We start from the raw sequence: 13,591 nt of genomic DNA on the forward strand, positions 1-13,591 counted from the left end.
ACAACACTTGGCCTTGCTGGCTACTGTGTCTCTGGTAGTCCCTTCTTTACACATAACACATGAAACATCAGCAATAATCTGCTACCAACGAGTTCCTTTGAATGCATCCTAGAAAAGTTACAGCATAGGTGAGTTATACAGTCCAATTGCCACATCCAGGTAACCTGCTGTTCTTCCATTTCGTGACCACATAGCATAGCTAATGTATGGGATTATCAGAACACTGACTCCTCTCAGCTCAGCTCCTCTGATATCCCTTGTGGATGAACACTACTCATGAATACTCACGTGGCAATAAAACGTCTTTTCTGTACACCCCTTGCTCACAACCCTCAACAAGGGTAGCTGATTTAAACACTTAGCATTCTATCATCTATATCTGTACCCCAGGTACTGAACACTGCTCCCAAACTTGTATCCTGTCGACAAACGCCAAAATTATGTAGCCGCTAAGACTGGTGGACCTAAATCTTCACCTCCAAGTCCGTTCACATACAAGAGGAAGGGGAGCAAGCGGGTCAGCGCTCAGGGCACAGAAACTAAGCTGGCTTTGAACACACACCATTTATTTCCATAAAAAACACAGCCAGAATCACAAATACAAGTTAAAATCCCCCGTATACAATAAAAAGAGTGTTCTCAATGCGCTAAAAACCCTGCCGGCAGAAATAACTATACACTATTAAAACAAAGCTAAAAAAATGTTTTCCATATGCTAAAATTACCCTCCCACAGTCCCATAATCCCACAGTACAGCCACACGCGGGCGAATGTGCCTTATCTGAAACAGGAGAGGAATTTCTCTTCCGGGATGGAAACCACGCCGGCCAGAAGAACAAGGAGGGGGCTCCTGTCGCAGACCTGTCTCCTGACAGCGCGTCGCCGCACAGTCTCGCCCCACTCCACACCTGCACACGGCCTCCCTCGTAGCACCGTCAGATGCAGGCAGAGGGGCATCCCTGCCCTGTTGTGAATTGAGGGCCATCGCCACCCACTGTTGCTGTTCCTGCAGTTGGGACTGGATCGCCGAACGACTCGCGGCGCCCCACAGTCAGGCAGCAGTTCCTTCAACACACGTGCGGGCTTACACGCGTTCCTTTTTCTCCTGCTCACCTTTCGTGCGTCGCTCCTCTTGTCTCTGCGCTCACCATCCCCTTTAACAGGTCAATCTGGCAGCTGATAGGCCACCTTGGGGAACGCCCCCATCTGTTTAGTCCTCAGTGGATTAAAGGAATATGGTACAACAACATTAACACACATAATATAAGTATGAGGATAAAACCATGCAATATAAATATCACAATAAAATCATGCAAATAAAATCAACACTATGTACCAATACACAGATTGATAAAACATAAAAACACAAATTTCCACTGTGTGACAAGTATACTACTATACTAATAACAGTGTATAGTATACTATTGTACTATACACTATTATTAACATAGTATATTTTAACAGGGAATCTTGATCATGTTACATTTGACTTCTGTTGAGCTTCTTGAATTGTCACCTTCAGTTCCTTTCCTTTACTCTTCCAGTGTCTTTGGTTTAAATGTATTTACCCTGATAACTGCATATGAAACAGTTCACCTCTTTTCACTCACTATTATCTGTTTGCCATAAAAGTGTTGGTGATGTGTTGGGAGAATCATTATTTCAGTCTCTTCTTATAAACATAGTGAGGCAAAGATGTGGGTCGTGGTCCCTGATAATCAGACGTGTCTGTGTTCTGTTACATGTGACGTTAGAGAGGTTTTAGTGGAGATAAAAACAGGACCAACATCACTCGTGACTGCTTTCCTGTCTTCAGTGTGTTTACTGTTGGAGCTCGTCCTCCTGTTGCATCTGTCACAGCTGTTACGCTCCTCTGTGACTCCTCCTCTATCTGCTGTCACACTGCAGGAGTTTTTGGTCATGGCGTGTGAATAACTGCCGAGGTCGGCTAGGACGACGCCACCACTCGTTGTCAGACCCTGTCACGCTGTCTGTTTTCATCTTTAGCCGAGGTTATTAAGTACTTCAAAATGAAACCAGTCTCTGTTTTCAGTCTCCGCCCTCTTTTGCAGCTTTGAGCCAGGTTGTAACACCTGTTAAAGTCACCACCTGTTGTGACCGGGGAGTGAGATGAGTGTGAGAAAGATGAAAACAACGTCTCATTCTGACTAGTTACTGGGAACTGATGTGTGATGATGCAATAACAAAGATTGCTGTTTCTATGATTTTCTGTTTTATTAATTGTTTTTATTGATGATAAGGACAGGCAGAGGAGATTGGATGGATTTACTTCGTTTTATTCTTTTGCACTGAAATGGAGTCCAGTGTACAGTCCTTGGCGTTGCACATATGTTTTAGCTGAGACTGTAGTGGGCACTCTTTAAATGTCGGGTCAGTTTGTCACGTTAGAGCCTATTTGTGCCTGTTAGTGCTGACGATGACTTCAGACCGAGCTGACTGAGGGGTCTAAGCTCATGATGCCACCAGCAACACCCGGGTCATGCTGCAGAGTTTTCAAACCCGACATAATTTACTCAGGTTATATCAGGTGATCTAAGAAAGGCCGCTTAGAAAGAAAAGCGAGTGCACTGCTTTAAGTTTCTTGAAGATGTTTAATCCGAACATTCAGCTTCTTCACTTCTAAAACCAAAAAGTGGAGAGTCCCAGATTTTAATCCTAGTGGGAGTGTCCCTTAAGAGGGTCGCTGACCAACTATTGATCATGTGGCTCATCACATGAGCCAAGCTGTGAAAAAGGGTGTGGGTGATTATCAGCAGAGGTTTCGAGAGATGAAACGTCTTCAAGAAACTTAAAGAAGTCACTTTTCTTTCCAGGCTCCTTAGATTACCATGACTGTATGATGAGAACCTGCACAGACACATCAGGTGAAGTTTTCAGTGTTTTGGTTCAGTTTAATGTAAAAATGGAGATGAAACACATATAAAGGCTGGTTTACACCACTGAGCCCTGCTCTAAAACACTGACACAGATCTGTCTGTGAAGCTGGCTTTAACAAATAAGAGCTTAAAGTTTTAAAAACGTGTTTAGCGCCAAACTGTCCACTTTACTGTCTGTAGCAGGAAGTGGCTGTTTGGCACTGAAACGGGAGAATCCAGCTGTTAGCCGTGATGTTGTGTTTGTAAAGCTCTTCATAAACGAGGACTGTGGAGGAGGAGAGCCTGTGTGAGTCAGGTGGTTCACCGGCCGAGTGTGTCAGCGGCAGAAACAGCTGTTTCCTCCAAGGTTTGGAGGCCTATCTCCACCCACCACCACTTCCCCTGCCGGTGGCGGACTCCCTCAGGTGTCGGTGTGTTGGTGGTTCTTTGTGTCTGGGGGTGGGCGTCCGGGTACACACCGGCTCACTCCTTGGCGGCCGCTTGTCGGGGCCTGGGGCCTGGGGCTCGCTCGGGCCCCTTTGGAGGTGGGGTGCCCCCGGCCTCTCGGCCTGGGGCTCGGTCACTCAGGCACAGCTGGGGGCCGGCGGAGCTCACGGGCGCGTCACTGCAACTCCCCCTGACTTCTGCTCCGCGGCTGCTGGGCGAGCCCTCATCTGGGACTCTCCTCAGCTCTTACTGGAACAGTGGCGCGGCTGCCCCTCTGTTGGTCTTCCATGGTCTCTTGTGTTCTGGGGGCCTCTGGATGTCTGGAGTTTTGATCTCCTCCATACCCACTTCACACCCTGGAGGACGGGGCTGTGGCCCCCCCACACTCCCTAGCAGATCATTACATGGAGAAACCTTTGGAATGCAAGCATGCTGATCCACACAGGTATGCACACATGGGTATTCACAGATGCGGACTACAGCTTTCTTGGCTGCTGCCTCAAAGCACACTGTGCGCTGGCTATCTTGCGTGCTGCACAATATCGTTTATTATTTAGTAAATATTGATATCTATGACTAGCTAGTTTATTGTGATGGTGCTTTGTTTTCTCTATTATTATGTTACTCTTTGTTGTTTGCTGTCTCCTCTGTTTGTTTTTTTGTTTGTTTTTTTTTTTTTCTCCATACAGGTGACCCAGGAGTTCTTTTTTTTTTTCTCTCTCTTCCCCCCCTTTCTCACCGTCTCTTCTCCCCTTTGGTTTTCTTTCTTTCTCTCCCCCTCTTTCTCTCATTCATTCCCCCTGTCCTATTTATTTAAAAAAAAAAATAAAAAATGACAAAGGATGAACTGAAGCTCTGCCATCACGTAATGTCGCATACTGCTGTTTCTGATGTCATTTAGGAAAAAAAAAAAAAAAAAAAAAAAAAAAAGAAACAGCTGATCAGCGCCGTTTTATGCAGTAAAATAATCTTTCTGTTCCCAAACACATCCACACAGTTTACAACATAACAGCCCACTACATGCACATCTCACCGCAAACATGCATAAACCTGAACATAAAATATGTCCTGTACCTGTGTGATCTCTTTAAGTAACTCACAGAATATCAACACTAACGCCACAAGTTTGTTGGTATTTTAACATTTTAACCATTGATTTTGAATTAAAACCAACAGTTAAAATATTTTTACACCAGAGGAAAGAGCAGCAGAAATATTAAGACAGATAAATCATTCTGTCTTCAGTCTCCATGAACAGCATCAACATCCTCTGGTGAAATTTCTCTTTCCTCCTTAAAATATATTAAATGTCAGTTTAATTCCAGATTAATGGTTAAAACATGTATGTCACATATGAACATGAGGAAATAAAGAAAAGTGGACTGATTCAGTTCCATATATGCTCCAGGGAGGCGTTAAGGTTCATTGAAATTGTTCAGTTATTAAACTTTAATCTGAGCCGAGCTGACTTCCTCAGGAACAAATAAACACCGAGATAAACTTCACCTTACAGATATAATCTAAATGAATCATATCCAATCTCAGAGAGTTGACAGTCAGCTGTGTGCTGGGAGACATGTCTGTCTGCAGTGTACGAGCTCTGACCGCTCCCCAAAAATGTCGGAGTGAATATATGAATATTAAAAGTGTAGCTGGTGACACAGAAACAGAGGATTTAAGAAGTTTAAGTGTAGGTCGGGTCCACACATGTCCAAACACCTGTGCGTAGGCCTGCTTGTTACTCAGAAACGAACACTAATAAAATGGCCATAAGGCCAAAGCAATGGTTTTGACTGGTGTTGACCCCGCCCCCACCCTGAGTGTGGATGCTGAGAGAAGGGCCAGCTGTGAATATGAGGCTGTGGGAGCAGATGGAGAGAGAGTATGTCGGGGTATCCCAGTACAAACTTTACTGGGGTCAGAAATTAGACAGACTCCAGTTCCTTTGTTTGATTTATCTAGTTTGATGTTAGGAAAGAGATTCATGAGATGGAAAAACCTCCCAGTCTACTGAGATTCAGAAATGATTTGTACACATGGAAACTCCCTGAGTGGGAACAAAGAGTGTCCTGTCAGGAAGAGCATTTGGAATATGGATGTTGAGGATGTGACAGTGCCTGAAATCCTGCTGCTGTTCTGAACCATAGTTTCTGATCTGAAGGTCAAACAGAGTCATGATGGTTGTTTCTATTTGTTCCTTTTTAGTTTAGTTCCCCTGAAATCAGATGTGATATCAGCAGCTCTGAGTTCATTCATCATTATTGTCCAGTGATGAGATTTCTGCTCCGTTTGGTGACAGTCAGCAGATTTTTCCTGCGTGTGGACGTGAACAGTCGTACCTGACAGCAGCAGGTAGCAAACAGAGATCGTCTTTCCAGCTGGAACTCTTCACTGAGCTGAACTCATTCAAAATGTTCTGGATTCAAGACAGGAAACAGTCCACATGTGTGTCTTCACTCTGACTCTGGATCAGATCTCACTGACAGACTGTGGACATTATGGAAGCCTAAATGTGACACCATCTTCCTCCTTCATCTGCAGATTAAAGCCAAACAAAGATTCTCATTAAAAGTCTGCAGGTCTGAGAGAGACTCAATCGTTGTGTCATGTCAAACAAAGTAAGAGGAGCTGAAGCACAGATGTGAAGAGCAGATGTTCATCAGATTATGACCTCACTCTGTTTTGTCTTCATATACATTCAGTCTGTGTTTATAATGCAGACTTTCTGCTTTTATAATAACACATTTTATATTTTCTATAATCACAGACTGACTCAGTGTCGACTCTCAGAGACTCACTGTGAAGTTGTGGCCTCGGCTCTGAAGTCCATCCCCTCCCATCTGACAGAGCTGGACATGAGTAACAACGAGCTGCAGGATTCAGCAGTGAAGCTTCTGTGTGCTGGACTGGAGAGTCCAAACTGTCGACTGGAGACTCTGAGGTGAGTTCACTGACTGCAGCTGTTGTTGTTTTTCTATATTTCAGGCTACAGAGACTTTGAGCTTGTGTGGAAACAGACAGAGAAAAGAAAGACATGAATGTCAAAGCTAATAAAGGTGAAGTTAGGAGCTGTGATGATGTTCATGTATCAGAAGCTGATCGGGCTGCTACAGAGACGACCCACACAGCTGCTGTGGTGAGGTTTGTGTTAAAGCAGAGGAACACAGGCCCAAACATGACAGCAAAGCAGGTTTCAGGCTCTGTGAGAGGATTTCAAACAGAAGCTGGAGAAGAGAAAGGACTACAGAAAGAAGGCAGCTGAGACCAGTCCAAGTGTTTCCATGGAGCCCAGTCTAACATTCATTTATACACTAACGTACAGAAGTGAACGGGAAAATGAATCCATAGTTTCAAATGTAGAAATAGTTCTCAGTTCATTTACAGAGTTTAATACAGTTCATGAACATTACCTGATGCTGCTGAACTGAAGCAGAGCAAAGTTACAGTGTTTTTGTTAAAGACACAACTGAGCGTTTTGCAATTTGCATAATTTTAAAAAGTTTAAATTTGTTCAGTATTGAACAGCAGAAATTAGGTTTTCTTTTCGAAAGCAAGTAAAAGGAAAAAAACAGCAGCCGACAGCGCTGTAAACAACAGTAGACTTGTGCGTAACAAGCAAGCGAATAATGCAGAAAACAGATTTTAAACAGGAAACTGTTCTTGAAGTACAGAGAGAGAGAGAGAGAGAGAGAGCTGTGCATGAAGTGTGATTTTTATCCTGGTGGAAGCAAAACAGCAAAAGTCAGAGTGAGTTCATGACGATGTTTATGTGAAGCGTAGTTTGGATCTTCTTTTGCTGCTGGTTCAGTCAATATTGTTTGTAGAGAGATAAAACTAACAGCTTCAGAATCGAGCGCAAAAAGGACGTAAACACAAAGCGTGGACCCGCCGAAACATCAGAATCGGCGAGCTGTCGGCTTTCAGCCCCGACCGTGTCTGTGCCGTCAGTGAGAAAGGCGACATCTCACTGATTCTGATGTGTCGGCGGGTCCGAGCTTTGTGTTTACGTCTCTGTGCAGAATCCGTGTTCCTGCTCTCATTTACTGTTTCAGCTGTTTGGTGGTTGTTAAAGTTTTGTGAGGTTTAACCTGAGATTCTGACATTTCGGGCAAAATAAATTAATATTAAAAAATTGATTCAGGATTTTAATTAATCAATATCACGTTATCCAAGCCAGAATCGATTTTAATCGATGAATCGATTATTAAAACCCACTCCTAATTCAAAGCACTGAAGCATCGACTTGTTCCATTATCCAACAATGAAAACAAGAAACACAGACAGCTGGCCTTCAAAGTAAAAGCTGCTCCTTTTGAAACATGTTGGTGGTAAAATGTAAGAAGAGCTGAAGCACATAAATGATCTACGTGCCAAAATATTAAACACAGTTGATATATTTGTGTGAGTGTTGTGATTCAGGTGTAGATGTAATAATGTACATATAGCAGAGTTTCCTCTTCTAGATCAGCTGATCAGAGTCGGGCCAATCAGCTCTGAGCATGCTCAGTCTGAGTTATGGAGCCACATACTATGATTCACCATGGCAACGGCATGAGCAGAGGCTCCGTGTGAATCCAGAGGAGCAGGAACATGAATGATGACAGTAGATGTTTGTGTGAAAGTGCTGGAAGCAAATGAGTGTGTGATGTTCTTTCAGTGTTGCACTTTGTAGACGCTCCCTGAGCACTGGTCTCACAGCCAGCTGCACATAGAGACCAGTGTTGTTAGTCCAGGTCAGAAGATGACTTGTTGGAATGAAAATGAGCTTGTAGTTTGTCTGCTTTAATAATGTGACTGGAAAAAGGTGTTGGACTTCAAATATGTCCATTTCTGTCACACTTCACCTTTAAAAGTGAAGCCATGTGGTTCCTGGAAGGAAAAACACGACTTTTTCAAGTCTTTGTCCTGTTTTTATGAGAAATGTACGACTTTAATGTGAAACATTCAGAGTTTTTTCTCTTGTTGTGTTTGTTTGAAGCTGCTTCCTGTTGGCTTCAGCTGTTTGGAGTTTCCATTTTCTAAACTTCTACATTCTGAACCTTCTTCAGCTCTGAACAGATGATGAAACACTGAATGATTTCAAGCACTTTGTCTAATAAATTTACATCTTTCATTCTTTATACAGATTGAAGAGCTGTGGTTTGTCAGATATTGGCCTTGATTATCTGGCAGCAGCACTGAAGTCCAACCCCTCGTATCCCACAGAGGTGGACCTGAGTGGAACCTACAGCAACCTGAAGGGTTCAGGAGTGAAGCATCTGTGTGGTTTTCGGGAGAATCCACGATGTCGATTTGAAACTCTGGGGTCAGTCAGCATGTTTTAGTTGTGCTGAGATGAATATGATGTGAAAGTTGTGCTGACACTAAACTGCAGACATCAGGCTGATATTATACTGATCCACACTGAGGATCTTCATGGTAAAGTCTGTTTTCTTCTTCTCTGGTTTAGTCCATTGACTGCAGCAGAACAATGTTCACATTTCAAACAGTGATACTCAACGTATGGCCCGCGGCCCACACGCGGCCTGCCCACCTTTCCTGATTCAGAGAGAGGGGACCCTGATTAACTGTGTAGCTTCTTCCTCACAGTTCTAAGTATCAGACACAACAATGAATAATCCACAGCTGACTGTCTTTAGCAGGTCAAAGGTCACGGCACACAGCACTCTGTGAAACAGTTTGGAGCAGGAATTCTTGCACATTTACAAACTGACACTGCTGCACGGCATGCTGGGTAATGCTAGCTGCTCAGGTATGGGCGTGCTAATGGCTGTGAGGCTCTGTGGCTGCAGAACACCGAAGAAGAGAAAAGAGAGGTGGAGGATGAAGAAAAGAGGCGGAGATGAAGCAGAAGTTTTGCTCCAGAGAGGAGCTGTGTCTGTGTGGGCGGGGCTCAGGCTGCTCCGCCCACACAGTGACAGTGAAGCAGGTGAAGAGTAATAAATGAAGACAGCAGACAGTATTTGATAAGCTGATGTACAAACATGTAGGTCGTGTCCAAATTCATGGGCTGCATCCTCCTGAGGCCGCATTTGTAGACCGATTACATCACAGCGACACGTCGAAGGCTGTCCAAATTCGTAGACTCCTCCGAATGCAGCCAACAAATGCGTCCTCCTGTTCCCCGAATTTGAAGGATGGGTCGGGTGTGTCCTTCGTGGCCTACCATATCCCAGAATTCATAGCGCGGCCCAGCCAAACTCCAGTTTCCAACAATGGCGGCCGCTACTAAGTTTTAAAATTACTCATACTAATCTTTTTCGGTCACAAAATAAACTTTTAACATATTTTCAGGCGAGAAAGTAGCTGTGTAAACATCAAATATCTGCTCGGTTTATCAAGATACCGCATATTTGCAAAAGTGCTTCGACGTTTTCGGAGACGTCTGCTACCCACCAGCTCGATAGCTCGCCGGGAGCTCGAGGGTCACTGAAGCCGCCGAGAACGGCACAACTCCCGGCACATCATTTTCAGATCACCGCGGACTTTCGCTACTCAGGTTAAACGTGATATATAAGTCACTTAGACAACCTCAAAATGTTATTGTTGGGCTTCTTTCAGTGTTTTGTTTGTTCGTGAGTAAATCGGTTTGGCTGAGATTAAAGTTATTAGATTAGATAAAATAAAACTTTATTAATCCCCCAGGTGGGTTCCTCCTTGGTCTTTACAGAGCTGACTAAACGTCAAACAGAAAACTGATTAAACAGAAGTATGAGACGGTCGAGAATTTACGCCAGTGTCCTGTTATATTTTAGATAGCAAGGAGCAGACGGCTGAGTTTATTAAACTCCACCGAGACAGCGGTGACGCTAATCAGAAGGCTAGACCGTCCAATTTCCCCAGCCGTTTATTTCCAGCCTACCCGACCTTCTGAGGACCCAGCCCACGTAGACCGCAAAGGCCGGGTCCTCGGGAGGATGCAGCCCATGAATTTGGACACGACCGTAGAATGATGGTGGCAGCTACAGAAACAGGTCCATACAGACTGAAGCGTGTCTCAGTCTGAATGTACACTGCTGTTATAAGAGCTGTGGAAACTCAGGTCAAAAGGACGTAACCACACTGCTGACAGTTCCAGGACATTCACAGAGTTACAGCATCATTTGTGACCATAAAGACAGAAAGCTCATCCAAATCCTGGGATTAAAAGTCTGTCCTGGTGGTGTCCAGTCAAACACGTCTCTGTGAAAGCTTCAATCCAACAGGCTCCAAAGTCCTTCTGCTCATTTCCTCGCCGGGTTCTTGATGCTCCTGTACCATCTCTCTGTCATCCTCCTCGCTCCCTCTTTGCACTCACAGTCTTTGTGCATCATTAACACTCACATGTGGAAAACCAAAGTTTTACTGGGCAGAAGATGATCATCAGTGACTCTGTCTTTAAAACACTCTTGTTAGAAATGTACGACTTTAATGTGAAACATTCAGAGTTTTTTCTCTTGTTGTGTTTGTTTGAAGCTGCTTCCTGTTGGCTTCAGCTGTTTGGAGTTTCCATTTTCTAAACTTCTACATTCTGAACCTTCTTCAGCTCTGAACAGATGATGAAACACTGAATGATTTCAAGCACTTTGTCTAATAAACTTACATCTTTCATTCTTTATACAGATTGGAGCGCTGTGATTTGTCAGAGATCAGCTGTGATTATCTGGAAGCAGTGCTGAAGCTCAACCCTTCGTATCCCAGAGAGGTGGAGCTGAGCTACCACAAGCTGCAGGATTCAGGAGTGAAGCAGCTGTGTGTTCTTCTGGAGAATCCACAACATCAAATTGAAACTCTGAGGTCAGTCTCCACGTTTTAGTTGTGCTGACACTGTCGATCTGTGGAACTAAAACCTTTATACAGGAAGTCTGGTTCAGCTCTTTGTAGACCTTCTAATCTCTGATGCTCTGAGTCTTACTCAGTAGATGATGCAGAGTTGTGAAGCTGATGTGGGTGAGGACACTCGCCCAGCTCTAAGTACTTTGACGTCCAGGCGGCTTCCCTGCTTGTCCTGATACAAACAAACCTGAGTAACCTTGCAGGTCAGATCTCATCAGTCACACCTGTTATGGCAGCTCTCCTCTAGATTGTAGTTCTTGTTAACCTGGGATGGTTTTAGAAGCCTGGACCACAGACTGCAAGGGAAGATATTACTGGGAAAGGCCAAAGCAACCTATTAGACCCATTAAACACTAACATAGATGAATACTCAGATTTAAACCTTTATTGCTTCACAAAGGCTTAAAAGGGAACGTCCACAGTTTAGACTGCAGCAGATTTTATTAAAGCAGTTTGACAGGAGCAAAGCAAAAACACAAAGAATAAGTGTTTCACATATTAATACATATAACATAATAATAAAAGAAAAGCAAAATAATGATAAAAAAGAATGAAAAAGTTGTCCAGAGCAGCAGGATGTCTGAGGTCTGCAGAAACACAAAAACACAGCAGCTAAAAATAGTTGTTGAAAGAAAACGAGGTGGGAGCTGCTGATTCCTGAGCTTTGATACTGGATTAGCTTCAGTAGTTATTCCCATCACTGCTGTAGGAGCTACATTTAGTCACAGCTGATTGTCTCCTTTGACCAATCAGAAGACTACTGTTGTAAAAACAAGCAGACAAAGAACCAATGAGAGTGAAGAACAGGATAAAGAGCTCGTGTGATGGAGGCAAAGCAATAATCAGCAGACTGTAGCAGTTTCTATCTGGATGAAAGTAGAAGGAGCTCAGCGGAGCTCAGTCCCATATCTTTGTTTAGAAACAACATCAGTGATTTCCTGCTGCTCGAGATGATTCCAGCAGCTCTCATTACAGCAGCTGATGAGAGAAACAGCTGATGGCTCACAGCTCGTACACTGTTGGATCTCCAGATGTTCACGTGGCTGAAGTCTGTGAAGAAACTGTGGTCCACGTAGTTCACACGGCCTCAGATTGGACCGAGCTCCCTGGATCACTGCAGCATCCTCAGCTGGTACATGGACGTCTCTGCTCCTCAGTCTTGGAGCCCCTGCAGGTCCGTCCACACCACCAGGTCTTCTCACTCACCTTTCCTTTGTCCTCGTCCTTCATCGGCCGTGCTGTGTCTTTGTTCCTGCGGTGTTGTTCCCACGATGCAGCGCTGATGTTCCCTCCTTGAATGCACAACAAGTACGGTGCTGGTCTTTCTCGGGTGGAGCAGAGACAGATTGAAGTCTTTCAGGTTTTAGTGCCGACTTCCCTGACAGAGGCTGGACTCCATGGTCTGCACAGGAGGCTTCTACACTGTGTGGAGGTGACTCCTGGACTCGAAGACAGGCTGCAGGTACATGTGTGATGAAGAGGAGCTACAGCAGTGTGATGGAGCTGCAGGTGTGAAGGAAGTCCTGCTGTCCTGTCTCACCCTCATCTTTGCTTCCTCTGTCTTCTCTGGACTTGTCCTCCTGTTTCAGAAACAGCACTGCTTCATGCCGAGGGTGGACGGGAGCGTTGGCTCTGATTCTTTTACCGTCCACCACAAGGAGACACTGATGCTGACCTCCTGATTCATCTGCATGTGTTCTGCTTCACACTGCTTTACAGTCACCAGGGGGCGCTGTCCCAGCCATGCAGGCAGTGGGCTGCTCTGCTTGTGCTGTTGTTGGTGAAGCTGAAGTGAAAGTGATAGGTTTGTAGTTTGTCCTTAACGTTCCAGTGGATAGGTTCAATCTGCTACGCAGCAAAAAGCAAGACACAAGGCACCAAAGTTCTCTGGTTTACTCATGCATGAGGGAGACCTGGCTGGAGCCAAGCGTCGTTCCACCACTTGACCACCATCAGACTCTCAGCCAGGCTCCCCATAGCACTCCTTTTATTGTGGTTACATGAATATGCATAGGGTCATTAACATATAGCATCTCACATAGGTATACATGTGAACAAAGAATACTGTGTGTGTGTGTGTGTGTGTGTGTGTGTGTGTGTGTGTGTGTGTGTGTGTGTGTGTGGTACTGCTGATCAAAGGGTCATATAACATCCTTGGTCAGGAAGAGGGTAGACCCCCCTTCACCCTAGATGGTTCACCCTAGATAACATGGTGAGGAAGTCCAGCAGTTCATCTAAACAAAAAGCACTTAGACTAGAACAGACGTAGCTACGTTAATCCTGCCATAAAACAATAAGAGAAGGTACGACCTCTCTCGTGCTCCCAGGATGTGGGTGTGCATTCTAGTGTGGAATACACACCAAGCCCCTGCAGCCTGCTAAAGATCACACATCCTATCACTACACAATTGATTATACACCTCTAAGAATATATGGTTAAATATTTCCTAATA

Source organism: Mchenga conophoros, unplaced genomic scaffold (genome assembly GCF_057382185.1).
Source record: "Mchenga conophoros isolate Kocher_MC1m ecotype Shallow Benthic unplaced genomic scaffold, M_conophoros_male_GT1.1 unmapped_scaffold_2, whole genome shotgun sequence".
NCBI lineage: Eukaryota > Metazoa > Chordata > Actinopteri > Cichliformes > Cichlidae > Mchenga > Mchenga conophoros.